General features: G+C 38.0%; 1 protein-coding gene across 1 annotated transcript in view; it reads right to left on the bottom strand.

Moving 5' to 3' along the window:
- Positions 1-14,521, bottom strand: part of LOC149845420 (protein VASCULATURE COMPLEXITY AND CONNECTIVITY-like) — a 47,345-nt gene that overhangs the window by 3,643 nt on the left and 29,181 nt on the right. The gene's annotated exons all lie outside the window — the stretch shown is intronic.

Here is a 14,521-nt window from a genome sequence, read left to right on the forward strand (position 1 = left end):
ACTGTCTCCCCCTCCGTCAACACTCAACAGGTATGTCGACCCTCCTGTACCATCTGCTCGCAGCCTCCCTCCTTGCACCCTCTGCTCGCAAAAGAAGGGCTCGGCCCCTCTCTGTGTCTCCTATTCACAAAGGAGGGGCTTGGCCCCTCCTCGTTTCGCTTATGTCAGGCAGCCCCCCCCCCCCCCCCCCGCACCCTCTGCTCGTAGAAGAGGGGCTCGGCCCCCCTCCCTGCACCCTCTGCTCGTAGAAGAGGGGCTCGGTCCCTCCCTGTGCCTTTGATTCATAGAGGAGGGGCTCAACCCCCCCCCCCCCCTCGTTTCCCTTTTATCGCAGGGGTAAGAAGTAGGAGTGGGGGAAGGAGGGGGCTCGGCTGACAGGCTGAGCCTTTGCCCCGCCGAACAGTAGGGGAAACGAGGAGGGACCGAGCCCCTCCTCATTTCCCTTTTGTTCGGCAGGGGTAAGAAGGAGTGGGGGAAGGAGGGGGCTCGGCTGACAGGCCGAGCCTTGCCACGCCGGACAGAAGGGAAACGAGGGGTCGAGCCCCTCCCTGCACCCTCTGCTCGCAGAAGAGGGGCTCGGCCCCTCCCTTTGCCTTCGATTCATAGAAGAGGGGCTCGGCCCCTCGTTTCCCTTCTGTCCGACGTGGCAAGGCTCGGCCTGTCAGCCGAGCCCCCTCCTTCCCCCACTCCTTCTTACCCCTACCGAACAAAAGGGAAATGAGGAGAGGCTCGACCCCTCCTCGTTTCCCCTGCTGCCTTTGGCTTTTTGGCAAGGGCGAAGCCCCTGGCACTGATAAGGTTCAGCAGGGGCTTGCCCTGCCCCTCCTTTTTGCGTTAGATAGGGGGTAGGCCCCCTATCTCGAACCTGGTTTGCAGAGGAGGGCCTGGTTTGAACCTGATTTACACGGAGGGAACGAACCTGAAGCTCCTATTACTATTATTTTGAAGTGTTTATTAACTTTATTTTATTTACTTATTTTCTTTTCAGTTTTAACTTTTCATATATAATGGCGAGTTCTAGCGGTAGTGTCAATACATTTGGTTCAAGTTCTAACCCTGAATTAGAAGTTTTTTAACCACTTTGGAGGCTTGTGACAAAAGGGGTAAAAGCTAGTAGTGGTGGTGGTGGGAATGTGCAGTTTCATTGTAATCTATGTAAGATTGTTTTCATAGGTTTTTATACGCATGTGAAAGCACATCTTTTGCATATTCGTGGTCAAGGAATTAGGGCATGTTCTGGGGTTGACAAGACATGTTAAAGCAATTAAAAAAAGAACAAGAGGAAGCTGAAAAGAAGAAAATTGCAGAGATGAGAAGCGATTCGATTAAATTGTCTTTTTCTATTGCTAGTGATATACAAGAAGAGCTTTTAAAGAAAAGAAAGATGAAAAGCAATAAAACAATACAAGCGTCATTCAAAAACATAGCAAAAGCATAAATTGATAAAAAGATTGGTCGATTCTTTTACTCAAGCTCAATTCCTTTTAATGTAGCTAGAAGTCCATACTGGAAAGATATGATTACATCTTTGGCTAATTGTAATTTGAGTGGTTATGTGCCTCCTAGTTCAGAAAAACTAAGAACAGTCATTCTTGCAGAGGAAAAAAATAATATTGAAGACTTGTTAGAGACCCAAAAATTTGCATGAAAACGACATGGAGTGTCAATTGTTTCTGATGGGTGGACAAATATACAAAGGTGACCACTGATAAACTTCATTGCTTACTCACTTAATGGGCCAATCTTTTTGAAGACTGTTGATGCATCTGGAGAGTATAAAGATGCTGAATATTTAAAGAGATTATTTGTCGAAGTGATAAAAGAAGTGGGTGAAGAAAGTGTGGTGCAAATCATTACTGACAATGCTCCAGTTTGCAATCGTGCAGGAATGAATTTGGCAAGTGAAGATACATATTCACATATTTTTTGGACTCCTTGTGCAACACAGAGTTTAAATTTGGCACTTAAGAGTATATGCAATCCATCAAAAGATGATACACATGCACGTGAAATGTGTTTATGGATTGAGGAAATAGAGCATGGTGTTCGAAATATTAGAAATTTTGTTGTAAACCATCATCATGCTCTTTCTATATTTAATAGGCATTCTGATCTCAAGTTACTGAAAGTTGTTGAAACTCGTTTTGTTTCTCTCATTGTTATGATGAAAAGAATTAAGCAACTCAAGAATGCATTGATGATGATGGTGGTTGATCAAGATTGGGATTTTTATCATACTGAAGATGATGTCAAGGCTCAAGCTATCAAAAAATGCATCTGTGATGATTTTTGGTAGGATAAAATTACATATTTTGTTGAGTTTACAGAGCCTATTTGGGAAATGTTGAGAGAAATTGACCGAGATGTACCCATGCTTCATAGAATTTATGAAATGTGGGACAATATGATTGAAAAAGTTCAAAATATCATTTTTAAACATGAGAAGAAAGATATTGCACTTGATGATTCAGAATTTTACAATCATGTACATTCATTTTTAGTGAGAAGATGGGATAAAAGCAATACACCTTTGCATTGCATTGCACACTCTCTCAATCCAAAATATTATGCAAAAAATTGTTGACAGCAGGTCTTGGTCGTGTTTCTCCAAATGAAGATCCTGAGATATCAAGAAATAGAATGATATGTTTGGGAAGACTTTTTAATGATCCTCACATGTTTATGGTTGTAAATAGTGAGTTTGGCAAGTTTTCTACTGGGAGATTTGATTCTTTAGCAGCACTCGTGGCAAGGGACGAGGAAGATCCCCTTAATTGGTGGGCAACATATGGATCAAAGACACTAAATCTGCAACGTATTGCAATGAAGTTGTTATCCCAACCTGCTACATCATCTTGTTGTGAAAGAAATTGGAGTACATATGTTCAAATTCACAACATTAAAAGAAACAAACTCACTAGTAAAAGAGCATAGGATTTAGTTTATGTTCACTCAAATCTACGATTAATTTCTGGCCGCACCAAAGAAGAGTATATGTACTTTTTTTTTCTTTGTATTCAAAGTTTGTGTTTAAATATTTGTATTCAAAGTTTTAAGTTAGATACTAATATAGTCATTTTTTGATGCAGTTGTGGACCATCCAAGAATTGGGATAAATTCAGAAGATTTTGACTTGGAGGGAGAGCATAATTTACATACTCTCAACATGGACTACCTCGATCATGTTCTTCCCTCTAATTCAAACGATGAGGCAGATTTATGATAAGTTTTGTTGTTTATCACACTCACAAGCTTCTTTATGTGTTATATTTTGGTAAGTTTGTGTTGTTAAGAATTGCTTTTTTATTTTTGCTTTAAATTTTACAATCTTTATGTGTTAATTTATTGTTATATATATAATTATATATATTTAATATATATATATAGTTGAGTCCCCGTGTCCAAAAATTTTAGAATTGCGCTGCACCCGTGTCGCACCCGCACCTATGTGACATAGGCTGAAAGGAAACATAGACACATTATTGAAACCACTAAAACACCTCTTGTGTATAAAAATGTTTCAAAAGCTTTTTGGGCCGAAGTCGCCCTTATGACAGTCTATTTGATAAATAGAATGCCTTCCAAAAACATTGAAAATATCTCTCTTATTGAAAAACTTTTTAAAACATTTCCCGATTATAAAAGGTTAAGGGTTTTTTGCTGCAAATGCTTTATTTTTACCAATAAGAATGACAAACTTTCTCCAAAAGCAATCCCTTGTATTTTTTAGGTTACGGTGAAAGCCAAAAGGAATATAGATGTTAGGACATTAAAAGAGACAAATTGTATGTTTCTCGAAATGTCACTTTTCTTGAAAATGAAATTGGTTTTTGCAAAGAAAAAATCCAAGAAAGTTGTGACTATTCGTTTTTTTTGCCTTGTCAATGAACATGAAAGGTGTCAAAATATTCATGACACACATGAGAGTATAAATGAAGACATGCATAATGCAAGTGATAGTGTGAATGGGTCTTAATGATATAGACTCATCTCACAATAATATACAAACATATGCTCGACGTACCGAAGATCATCCACCATGTGCTTTAGAAAGGTATTCTCAAAACCAAGATATAGATTTGTTTAGTTTTAGAAAATCCATAAGAATTTCTAAAGCTCCCAGTAGATTTGTATCTTATGATCCCTTTGAACCAAGGTATAGATCATCCCTCATGACCATACACTCATTCAGAACTAAAATCTTATCATGAGGCTAAAAATCATCAAGAATGAATTAAAGCGATGAATGATGAATTAGAAACCTTGGAAAAAGCAAAAACTTGGGAAATCCAAACACTGCCTAAAGGAAGAAAGACCATAGGAGGTAGATGGATCTACAACAACAACAACAACAACAACTACGCCTTCATCCCAAAACAATTGGGGTCAGCGATATGAACCAAAAAAGAAATTCATTTTGGGTCTTCCACATGAATCCTTTTCCTCCAATCATTTCTATCCAACGCCATGTCCTCGGTGAGGTTCAAAGCATTCATATCCTTTCCTATCATCTCCATCCAAGTCTTCCTAGGCCTACCCCGACCTCTTTTAACTAATATATTTTCCCATTTCTCCAACCTTCTAACTGGAGCATCATTAGGCCTTCGCCGAATATGTCCAAACCACCGTAAACGATTCTCTCGCATCTTATTTTCAATGGGTGCAACACCTACCTTCTTACGTATCTCTTCGTTCCGAATCTTATCTTTTATTGTATTTCCACACATCCATCTAAGCATCCGCATCTCAGCTACACTCATTTTTTGAATATGATGTCTCTTGGCAGCCCAACATTCCGTACCATATAGTAAAGCGGGTCTAATAGTCGTCCTATAAAACTTTCCCTTCAACCGCAATGGCATTCTACGATCGCACAGCACTCCAGTAGCACTTTTCCATTTCATCCACCCAACCTTTATCCTATGATTTACATCTCCATCAATTTCTCCATACTTTTGAATGATGGATCCCAAATATTTGAAATAATCATTCACCGGTATATCTTGCTCACCAAGCTTCACTACACTCCCATCACTACTTCGTTGCTTACTAAACCGACATTCCATATATTCAGTCTTACTCTTACTCAACTTAAAACCTCTAGCTTCCAATGTCTGTCTCCATAATTCTAACTTAGCATTAACCCCAGCTCTAGACTCATCAATCAAAACAATATCATCAGCAAACAACATACACCACGGTACATTTTCTTGAATTGATCTCGTAAGCTCATCCATCACTATCGCAAATAGGAAAGGGCTTAAAGCAGATCCTTGATGTAACCCAACCGTTATCGGAAAATTGGTTGTCACCCCTCCACAAGTGCGGACATTGGTTACTACTCCTTCATACATATCTTTAATTATACTAATGTACTTGAGAGAAACACCTTTCTTCATCATTGTCCACCAGAGAACGTCCCTAGGTACTCTATCGTATGCTTTCTCTAAATCAATAAAAACCATATGCAAATCTTTGTTCCTCTCTCTATATCTTTCAATAAGTTGTCTAAGAAGATGTATAGCTTCCATAGTTGATCTTCCAGGCATAAAACCAAATTGATTCTCCGATATCATGACAACCTTACTCAACCTAGACTCAATCACCCTCTCCCAAAGTTTCATAGTATGACTCATGAGTTTTATACCACGATAGTTTGTGCAATCTTGTATATCACCCTTATTCTTATATAAAGGCACCAAAGTACTCTTCCTCCACTCATTAGGCATCTTATTTGTTCGCCAAATCAAGTTAAAAAGATTTGTCAACCATTCTAAACATTTCTCTCCCAAGCATTTCCAAGCCTCGATAGGTATACCATCTGGGCCAACTGCCCTTCTTGATTTCATTTTCTTCAAAGCCTCTGCAATTTCTTTCTTTTGAATCTTGCGCATGAAGTTACGATTTATCTCATGAAAAGGAATGGAGAAGTCTCCAAGATCTTGAGCATGACTATCATTAAATAGCTTATCAAAATAATCTTTCCATCTCTCCTTAATCTCCTCATCTTTGACTAAAACCCTTTGCGTTTCATCTTTGATACATCTAACCATACCTAAATCCTTCGATTTCCTATCTCTCATCTTTGCAAGCCTATAAATATCCTTCTCGCCTTCTTTGGTATCCAACTTGTCATAAACCTCCTTATATACCTTAGCCCTCGCGTTTCGAACAACTTTTTTAGCTTCCTTCTTTGCTATCATATACTTCTCCAAATTCTCATTATCACGACTCTTACTTAGATTTCTATAACACTCTCTTTTAACCTTAATAGCTAATTTGACATCCTCGTTCCACCATGATGTATCCTTACCTAGTGGTGCACCGCCTTTAGACTCACCCAATACCTCCTTAGCTACTTTTCTCATACCACCCGCTATCTTATTCCACATTGATTCTGAATCCTCCTCGAGACACCAATCAACTTCCTTAACTACCTGCTCTACAAACATTCCTTGTTTAGCTCCTTTCAGTGCCCACCACTTAATTCTAGGATCTATCCTATGTCTATCCCTTTTGCGGCATTGTCTAATTCTAAGATCTAAAATTAAGACTCTATGTTGTGTAGCTACACTTTCTCCTGGTATAACCTTACAATCGATGCAACAACCCCTATCTCTCTTTCTAAGTAGGAAAAAATCTATCTGACTCGTATTAACCCCACTTTTAAATGTTACTAGGTGAGACTCCCTCTTCCTAAACCAAGTGTTTGCTAAGATCATATCATAGGACAAACAAAAATCTAAAATCCTTTCTCCACTTTCATTTCTTTCTCCTATACCATAGCCTCCATGGATATTCTCAAATCCATCCCTACTAATGCCTACATGTCCATTAAGGTCACCGCCGATGAAAAGCTTTTCTCCATAAGATGTCTCTTGTACTACTCCATCTAAATCTTCCCAAAATTGATGCTTAATGGAATCATCTAAACCTACTTGAGGTGCATAAACACTAATAATATTAATAATATCCGTACCTAATACTAATTTAATAAGTAAAATTCTATCACCCTTCCTACGGACCTCAACTACATTATCTATAAACTGACGACTCATAACAATCCCTACTCCATTCCTATTCCTATTTATTCCTGTATACCAAATCTTATATCCCCAAGGTTCTATCACTTTAGCTTTCTCACCTACCCATTTGGTCTCTTGAAGACATAAAATATCAATCTTTCTCCTACACATAACATCTACTAACTCTACCAACTTACCAGTTAAAGACCCTATGTTCCAAGTGGCTAACCTAATTTTATGGTCTTGGACTAACTTCTTTACCCCCACCCGTCCAACAAAGTGAGGGAACCCTTGCCTATTTGACACCACACCCGGGCGCCGGTGTGACGCGTCGCTTCTGGGCGACGACCTAGCAACCCTTGCACATTTATCACTGCCTCCGGGCCTAGAGAGTACAGCGCGTCGCTCAGTAGGGAACGCCCCAACGAAATAAAGGAGGTAGATGGATCTACAAGGTAAAAATTAAATGGGATAGAACATTAGAAAGATACAAAGCTAGGTTAGCAGCCAAGGGATATAGTCAAGAATATGAAATAGACTATGACGAAACATTTGCTCCAGTTGCTTAAATGACTATGAGAACTCTCATTTTCATATCATCAATTAAAAAATGATCTATCTTTCAAATGAATGTAAAAAATGCATTTTTGAATAGTAATCTGGACGAGAAAGTTTACATGGATCCTCCGCAAGGCTTGGAATTAACACATAAAAAAACTCTTCGGTTGCGCAAAGCCTTGTATGGCTTAAAACAAGCTCTCAAAGCTTGGTATGATAGGTTCAGTAATGTAACGAAGCAGCTTAATTTTAAATCTTGTTTTACTGACACTGTGTTGTTTGTTAAGTCTTCCAATGTAAGGATTGTGATCTTATTACTTTACGTAGATGATATTATAATCACAGGAGATGATAGGCAGGGAGTTATCATATCAAAGATGTGCTCAAAGCCAACTTTGATATGACATATCTTAGTTTTTTACGATATTTTTTTGGAATAGAAGTGGCCTACTCACCTCGTGGTTATTTTTTGTCACAAACTAAGTACGCAGCTGAGATCATTGAACGATCAGGACACTCGGATGAAAAACTGGTTGATACTCCGAAGGTCATAAATATCAAAATGAAGAAAGATGATGGAGGGCTATTGCAGGATTCAACTCCTTATAGACAAATGATTGTGGCTTTGTCTTATCTTTCTATTACTCGTCCTGATATCTCATGTTATTCATTTTGTTAGTCAATTTTAGCATGCTCCCACTACAGTACATATGAGTGTTGTAACGAGAATTGTTAGATTATTAAGAAATTCATTAATCATGGCTTGTTTTTATCGTCCTCCTCATTAGAAGTCATTGCATATTCTGATTCTGACCGAGAAGGGAATGTAAATGATAGACGCTCAACCACTCATTTATGTGTGTTTGTAGGCGATTTCTTAATTTCATGGCGATCCAAAAAGCAGCAGAAGGTGTCTCTCCTCTACTTAAACTAAGTATCGTGTCATAGCAACAACTACGTCTGAATTGGTATGGTTGAGACAACTTCACGAAGACTTGGGAGTACATATTGTGAAACCTTCAATGTTATGCTGTGACAACAAGAGCGTTGTATACATTGCATGTAATCACACATTTCATGAGAAGACAAAACATATCGAAATAGATTGTGACTATGTTCGTGAAAAAATTCTGAGGAAGACCATCACATTGCCCTACGTTCCATCCGAGTATCAACTAGCAGACTTCTTCAATAAAGTGCTTCTGTCTCCCATATTTCACTTCCTACTTGGCAAACTCTCGGTTGTTCCACCATGTGTTTGAGGGGAGTGTTAATATATATATATATATATATATATATATATATATATATATATATATATATATATATTTGTTGTAAACCAAAATACCCAGCAAGGGTATTTCAGTCTTTTATTATAATAGGCGTCAGCCCATTAAGGACTGACAATCTTTTACTTTTATTTTTATTTTGTTTTTTTGTTTTTTCGGTTTTTGTGTTTTTGGGGCAACTCCAATATAGTTGTTGGAGCTGCTCCCAACGGTTATAAATATGACTCTTGGGGCCATATTGGGGCTGCTCCCTAGTGGTCCATTTGTATTATAAATAGGCCCTTTGTGGCCTTGTATTCTCTGAGTTACTCTATGCAATAACAAATTTGTTAGACCCTTGTGGGGGTACATCCAATGGGTTTCTTGTCATTGGGAGGATCAATGATTTCCCAAGTTTGCGCCCTTTTAAGGGCATTAAGTTCAAGTTCCATAGCTTCATTCCAATGAGCATATTGTTTAGCATCATTGTAATGAGATGGTTCATGAAAGGAGTGAAGAGCAAGTAGACATGCTCGATAATTAGGAGAAAAAGAGTCATAAGAAACAAATCTATTTGGTATCTTGGGAATGCGATTTGATCTTCTTTGAGAGGTTTCTTCTATCGACTCACTTTGAGAAAATCTTTCAAGGGCACAAGGAGGATTTCTTTCATTCCTTCTAGAGTAGACTTGTATTTGTCTTGAAGTATTTTCTTCTAAGTTTTGATCATTATTTGGATGTTCAACAAGATCTTCATTAAGAGGTTCACTAGGATCAACATGATCATCTATGATGTTTTCTTGAGGTAACAAGTCAAATAAAAAGGAATAGTCAATATTTTCATTTGGTTGATGCAAAAAACCATTTTCTTCTTCGAGGAATGTGACATCTTTTGAGATATAAAGTTTATTCTTAAGTATGTCAAAACATCGATATCCTTTTTGTTTTTCGCCATATCCCCAAAAAATACATTCAATAGCCCTAGGAGAAAGTTTATCATTTTTGCGAGTTAAAACAAAGCATTTACATCCAAAAATTCTTAATCTTTTATAATCGGGAGACATATTGTAAAGTTTTTCAAATGGAGAAAGATTTTTCAAAGAAGATGAAGGGATTCTATTGATGAGATATATTGAGGTTAGAACCGCTTCGGCCCAAAAGGATTTTGGGATATTTTTTTAAATCAATAATGTTCTTGTAGTTTCTATTATGTGCCTATGCTTTCTTTCTACAAGACCATTTTGTTGCGGAGTGTTGGGACAAGAACGTTGATGACAAATTCCATTTTCTTTTAAGTAACTTTGAAAATCATTAGACATATATTCACCTCCCGAATCGGACCTAAGAATAGATAGATTTTCCAAAAATTGATTTTTAACCATTGCATGAAATTCTTTAAAGAAGGAGAAGACTTCGGATTTGCGACTTAGGAAGTATATCCACGTAAATCTAGTGAAGTCATCAATAAAGACCACATAATACGAAAAACCTCCTTTAGGCAAAATTGGAGAGGGTCCCCATACATCGGAATGAACAAGTTCAAATGGCCGAGTGGTAAAGTAACTTCTTTGAGGAAACAGAGTAGCTTTAGATTTCCCAAAAATACAATCTTTACAAGTCATGTGATTGTCTTTACAAGTATTGTTCAAAAAAGGGAAAAGAGACATTTTTACAAAATTTGGATGACCAAGTCTCTCATGCCAAATTCCAATACTTTTGTCTTTAACAAGATTGCAAGATGATTTAGATGGAAGCGTCAAAAAGTCCATAAAATAGAGATCACCCCTTCTATGGCCTTGCCCAATCAGCTTCCCTGACTGGAGATCCTGCACAGTGCAATCTTTAGGTGAGAAAGAGACTTGGCATCCATGGTCGGTGATTTGGGAAACGGAAAAGAGATTTAAATTAATTTTTGGAACGACTCTTACTTTAGGAACGAAAAAGTTTTGAGAATTTTTGAAGTCAAGTGTTCCAATACTTTCAATTTTCAATGACGTTCCATCGGCTGTTGAAACATAGGAGGACATGGGTTCGGAAAAAACATTTGAAAGAGAGTTTTTATGAGATGTCATATGAAAAGAAGCACCAGAGTCTAGTATCCACATACCTGGAGGTGATGAAGAGTAGGCGATGGCGGCTCCGGATGTTGAAGGAGAAGACTTGAGAAGGTGTTGGAGAACTTCAGAGATATGATTAAGAGTTTATTTGATATCTCCTTCTTTGATACTTTCTTCTTTCTTTGGAGAACTTTCTCCAACCGCGGCAACCTTTCCTTTAAGCTTTGGACACACCGGTCTAATGTGCCCCGGTTCATTACAATAGTGGCATATAATTCCCTTTCTAGGCCCATTGCTATTTTTGTTAAAGTGAGGAGGTCTATATGCTTTAACATTCGATCCGGGCCTATTAACGGCCAAAACTTCATCACTCCTAATGTTCAAGCCAAGTCGAGTTTCTTCTTGACATATCTCGGCAAGGGCATCTTCAATAGGTAGAGCTTTGCTTCTATGGAGAAGAGATGCCCTCACTTGTTCAAATTTCGGGCGAAGTCCATGAAGGAATTGAAAAAAGTGCTCCTTTTCAATTTGTTCCCTTCTTAGTTCAATATCTTGTGGAGCAACCCATTTAGGCTCAAGAAGGGCAAGTTCATCCCAAAGAGGGGTTAGAGAGCTAAAATAGTCCCGGACACTCATATCCATTTGTTTGGTGAAACGAATTTTTTCTTGACAAAAAAATTGCCGAGCAAGATCCTTTTGGGTATACATACCCTTAAGGAAAAACCAAGCCTCATTGGCCCTTCTAAATTTGGCAATATTAGCACAATTTTTAAGGTCTACATTGTTCATAAACCATGCCAAAATTTTGGCATGGTTACTTTCCCAATCCTCAATTTTGGATTGATGTTCATTAATGGCTTTGATGCGCTCATCGCCATCTAAAGCTTTTTCAACTTCATTTTCAATTTTGGTAAGAACAAGAGAGGGTTCGGGAGTAGTTCCCATAAAAAAGCCCCAAAGTTTCTTACCTCTTAGATGATTTTCCATAGCGGAGGCCCACATGAGATAGTTGGACCCATTTAGCTTGAAAGAAAGCTTCACTTTAGAGTCGCGTTCCATCGGCACCAAATATACTTCCTTTCTTCAAAACTTTGAGAGGCACGCGTTCCAAGATGACAAAGGAAAAGCCCAATCACCAACCTTGCTCTGATACCATGAAATGAAAAGAGGCGGAAGCACCAATAGAGCAAAAAGTCACTCTTTAAGAGTGACTACTAGAGCCAAGAACACAAACACCAAATGTGCACACACAAACTCTCAAATATAGAAAATGACTTAAAGTCATAAGTTGGATTTATTGAAGAAAGGGAGAGAAGGGTGTAAAAACCCATGCTTACAAGAGAGGAACACCTCCTCTATTTATAGAGGAGGAGGGCACTAAGAAGGGACCACAATGGGGCTCCCTTGTAGTCGTTGGGAGCCCCCAACGGTCAGAAATCTGACCGTTGGGGCCCCAACGACTACAAGAGTGGGGCCCCTTGTGGTTCAAACAAAAGTAAAAATGAAAAAAAGAAAAAGGTAAAAAAGGAAAAAGAAAAAAAAAAGTAAAAAAATTAAAAGTACATTTGCAGTTTTACAAGAATACCCCTATCGGGTATTTCACTAAAAAGAATATGTATATATATACATATATGTATATATATACTTATATATATACGAATGTATATATATAAGTATATACGAATGTATATATATAAGTATATATATATATATATATATATTTTAACAAGAGGAACACCTAATCAATCGCAGTGCAGATCTTCCAACTGTTTTCCCACAACAAACAAGAAATGGCACCTTTTATCTTCTACTGGCTAAGGCAGTCTGGAAATAATCCGACACTCAAGTATGAGATCCCTCCACTAATATAATCCTGTTTCATTGGCCCTACAATAGAAAAATTGCTACATTCTAATTTCCAGTTTTTATGCATCAATTAACTATTCCGTGCACTTATCCCTGATGCATATCTGCATGGTTACGTCTTTACTCCAATTGTACACAGACATGAACAAGTGCCACCGCACAATCATACACAAGTGCCATTGCTCTTGCACACAAGAGCACTCAAGTTGCTCAAGTCTGAAATGAAATGGGGATCTTCGAAACACGAGCTTTGATTAACAAGAGCAAGTGTCAAGAATGACACTAAAGCATAACCCTTAAAAAGGGTATAACTGGAAACAAAATAAAAATAAAAATGTATTCTTTATTGATATGAAAAACCAATTGCTTAAGAAGCATTGGAGTGAAATACAAGAGGGGCTGCACCCCTTTATATACACAGCTGAAAGAGGACTCAATAGAGCTGTTGGGCACAGTCCAACAGCTCTATTTAGAGCTGTTGGAATGTGTCAGTCCAACAGCTCTATTAAGAGCTGTTGGACTGTGTCAGTCCAACAGCTCTATTGCTAGTCAAGTCTGGACAGGACTTGACTAGCAACAGTCATTCTAGTTCAAACTGAACTAGATGACATAAAGACAAAAAATAAAAATAAAGGAAAAAAAATACAGAAAAGAAAGAAATTAAAAATGTATTTATATATATATAATAATATAATATTATTATATATACATATATGTACAGTTTTACATTTTAACACTCCCCCTCAAACTTACGGTACAATGAGCGAAAGTTTGTTTAAGAGAAAGTGAAATCGGGGAGCAGCGAGAGGCTTTGTAAAGAGGTCTGCTAACTGATATTCTGAAGTGACATATGGCAGATCAATTATCCCGTGTAGATATTCCTCTCTGACGTAGTGACAATCCATTTCGATGTGTTTGGTGCGTTCGTGGAATGTTCTGTTACTGGCAATGTAAATCGCACTTTTGTTGTCACAACACATTTGTGAAGCCTTTGTTGCTTCAACTCCCATGTCAGCAAGCAGTCGTCAGAGCCAAACTACTTCCATGGTCGTGGTTGTCATGGCTCTGTATTCAGCTTCGGTGGATGAGAGAGATACCTTCTGCTGCTTTTTACACCTCCACGAGATTAATGATTCCCCTAAAAAGACACAAAAGCCAGTGGTTGAGTGTCTGTTATTGGGATCACCTCCCCAATCAGCATCAGTATATGCAATTAAATCAAGAGAAGAGGAGGAAGATAAGAAAAGTCCTCGTGAAAGAAAGGACTTGATGTATCTGATAATACGCATGACTGCTCCCATATGAACAGAAGTAGGAGCATGTTGAAATTGACTTGCTGTATGAACAGCATGTGCTATATCTGGTCTGGTAATGGATAGATAGGAAAGTGCCCCGACAAGCTGTCTGTAAGGAGTAGGGTCTGCAAGAAGTTCTCCATCATCAATCTTCATTTTAACATTAACAACTTCTGGAGTGTCAACTTTCTTATCATCAGTAATACCAGACCTGAAAACAATATCAAAAGCAAATTTAGTCTGAGATAATAAATATCCTCTAGGAGAATAAGCAACTTCAATGCCTAAAAAATATCTCAACAAGCCCAAATCAGTCATTTCAAAATGAGATTTAAGAAGTGTTTTGATTGTTTCAACTCCCTGTTTATCGCTTCCGGTGATGATCATATCATCCACATAGAGAAGAAGCACAATGATCCCTGCATCAGAATTCTTAATAAACAAAGCAGTGT

The sequence above is a fragment of the Nuphar pumila genome, chromosome 2 (assembly GCF_984573655.1).
Source record: "Nuphar pumila chromosome 2, dmNupPumi1.hap1.1, whole genome shotgun sequence".
NCBI lineage: Eukaryota > Viridiplantae > Streptophyta > Magnoliopsida > Nymphaeales > Nymphaeaceae > Nuphar > Nuphar pumila.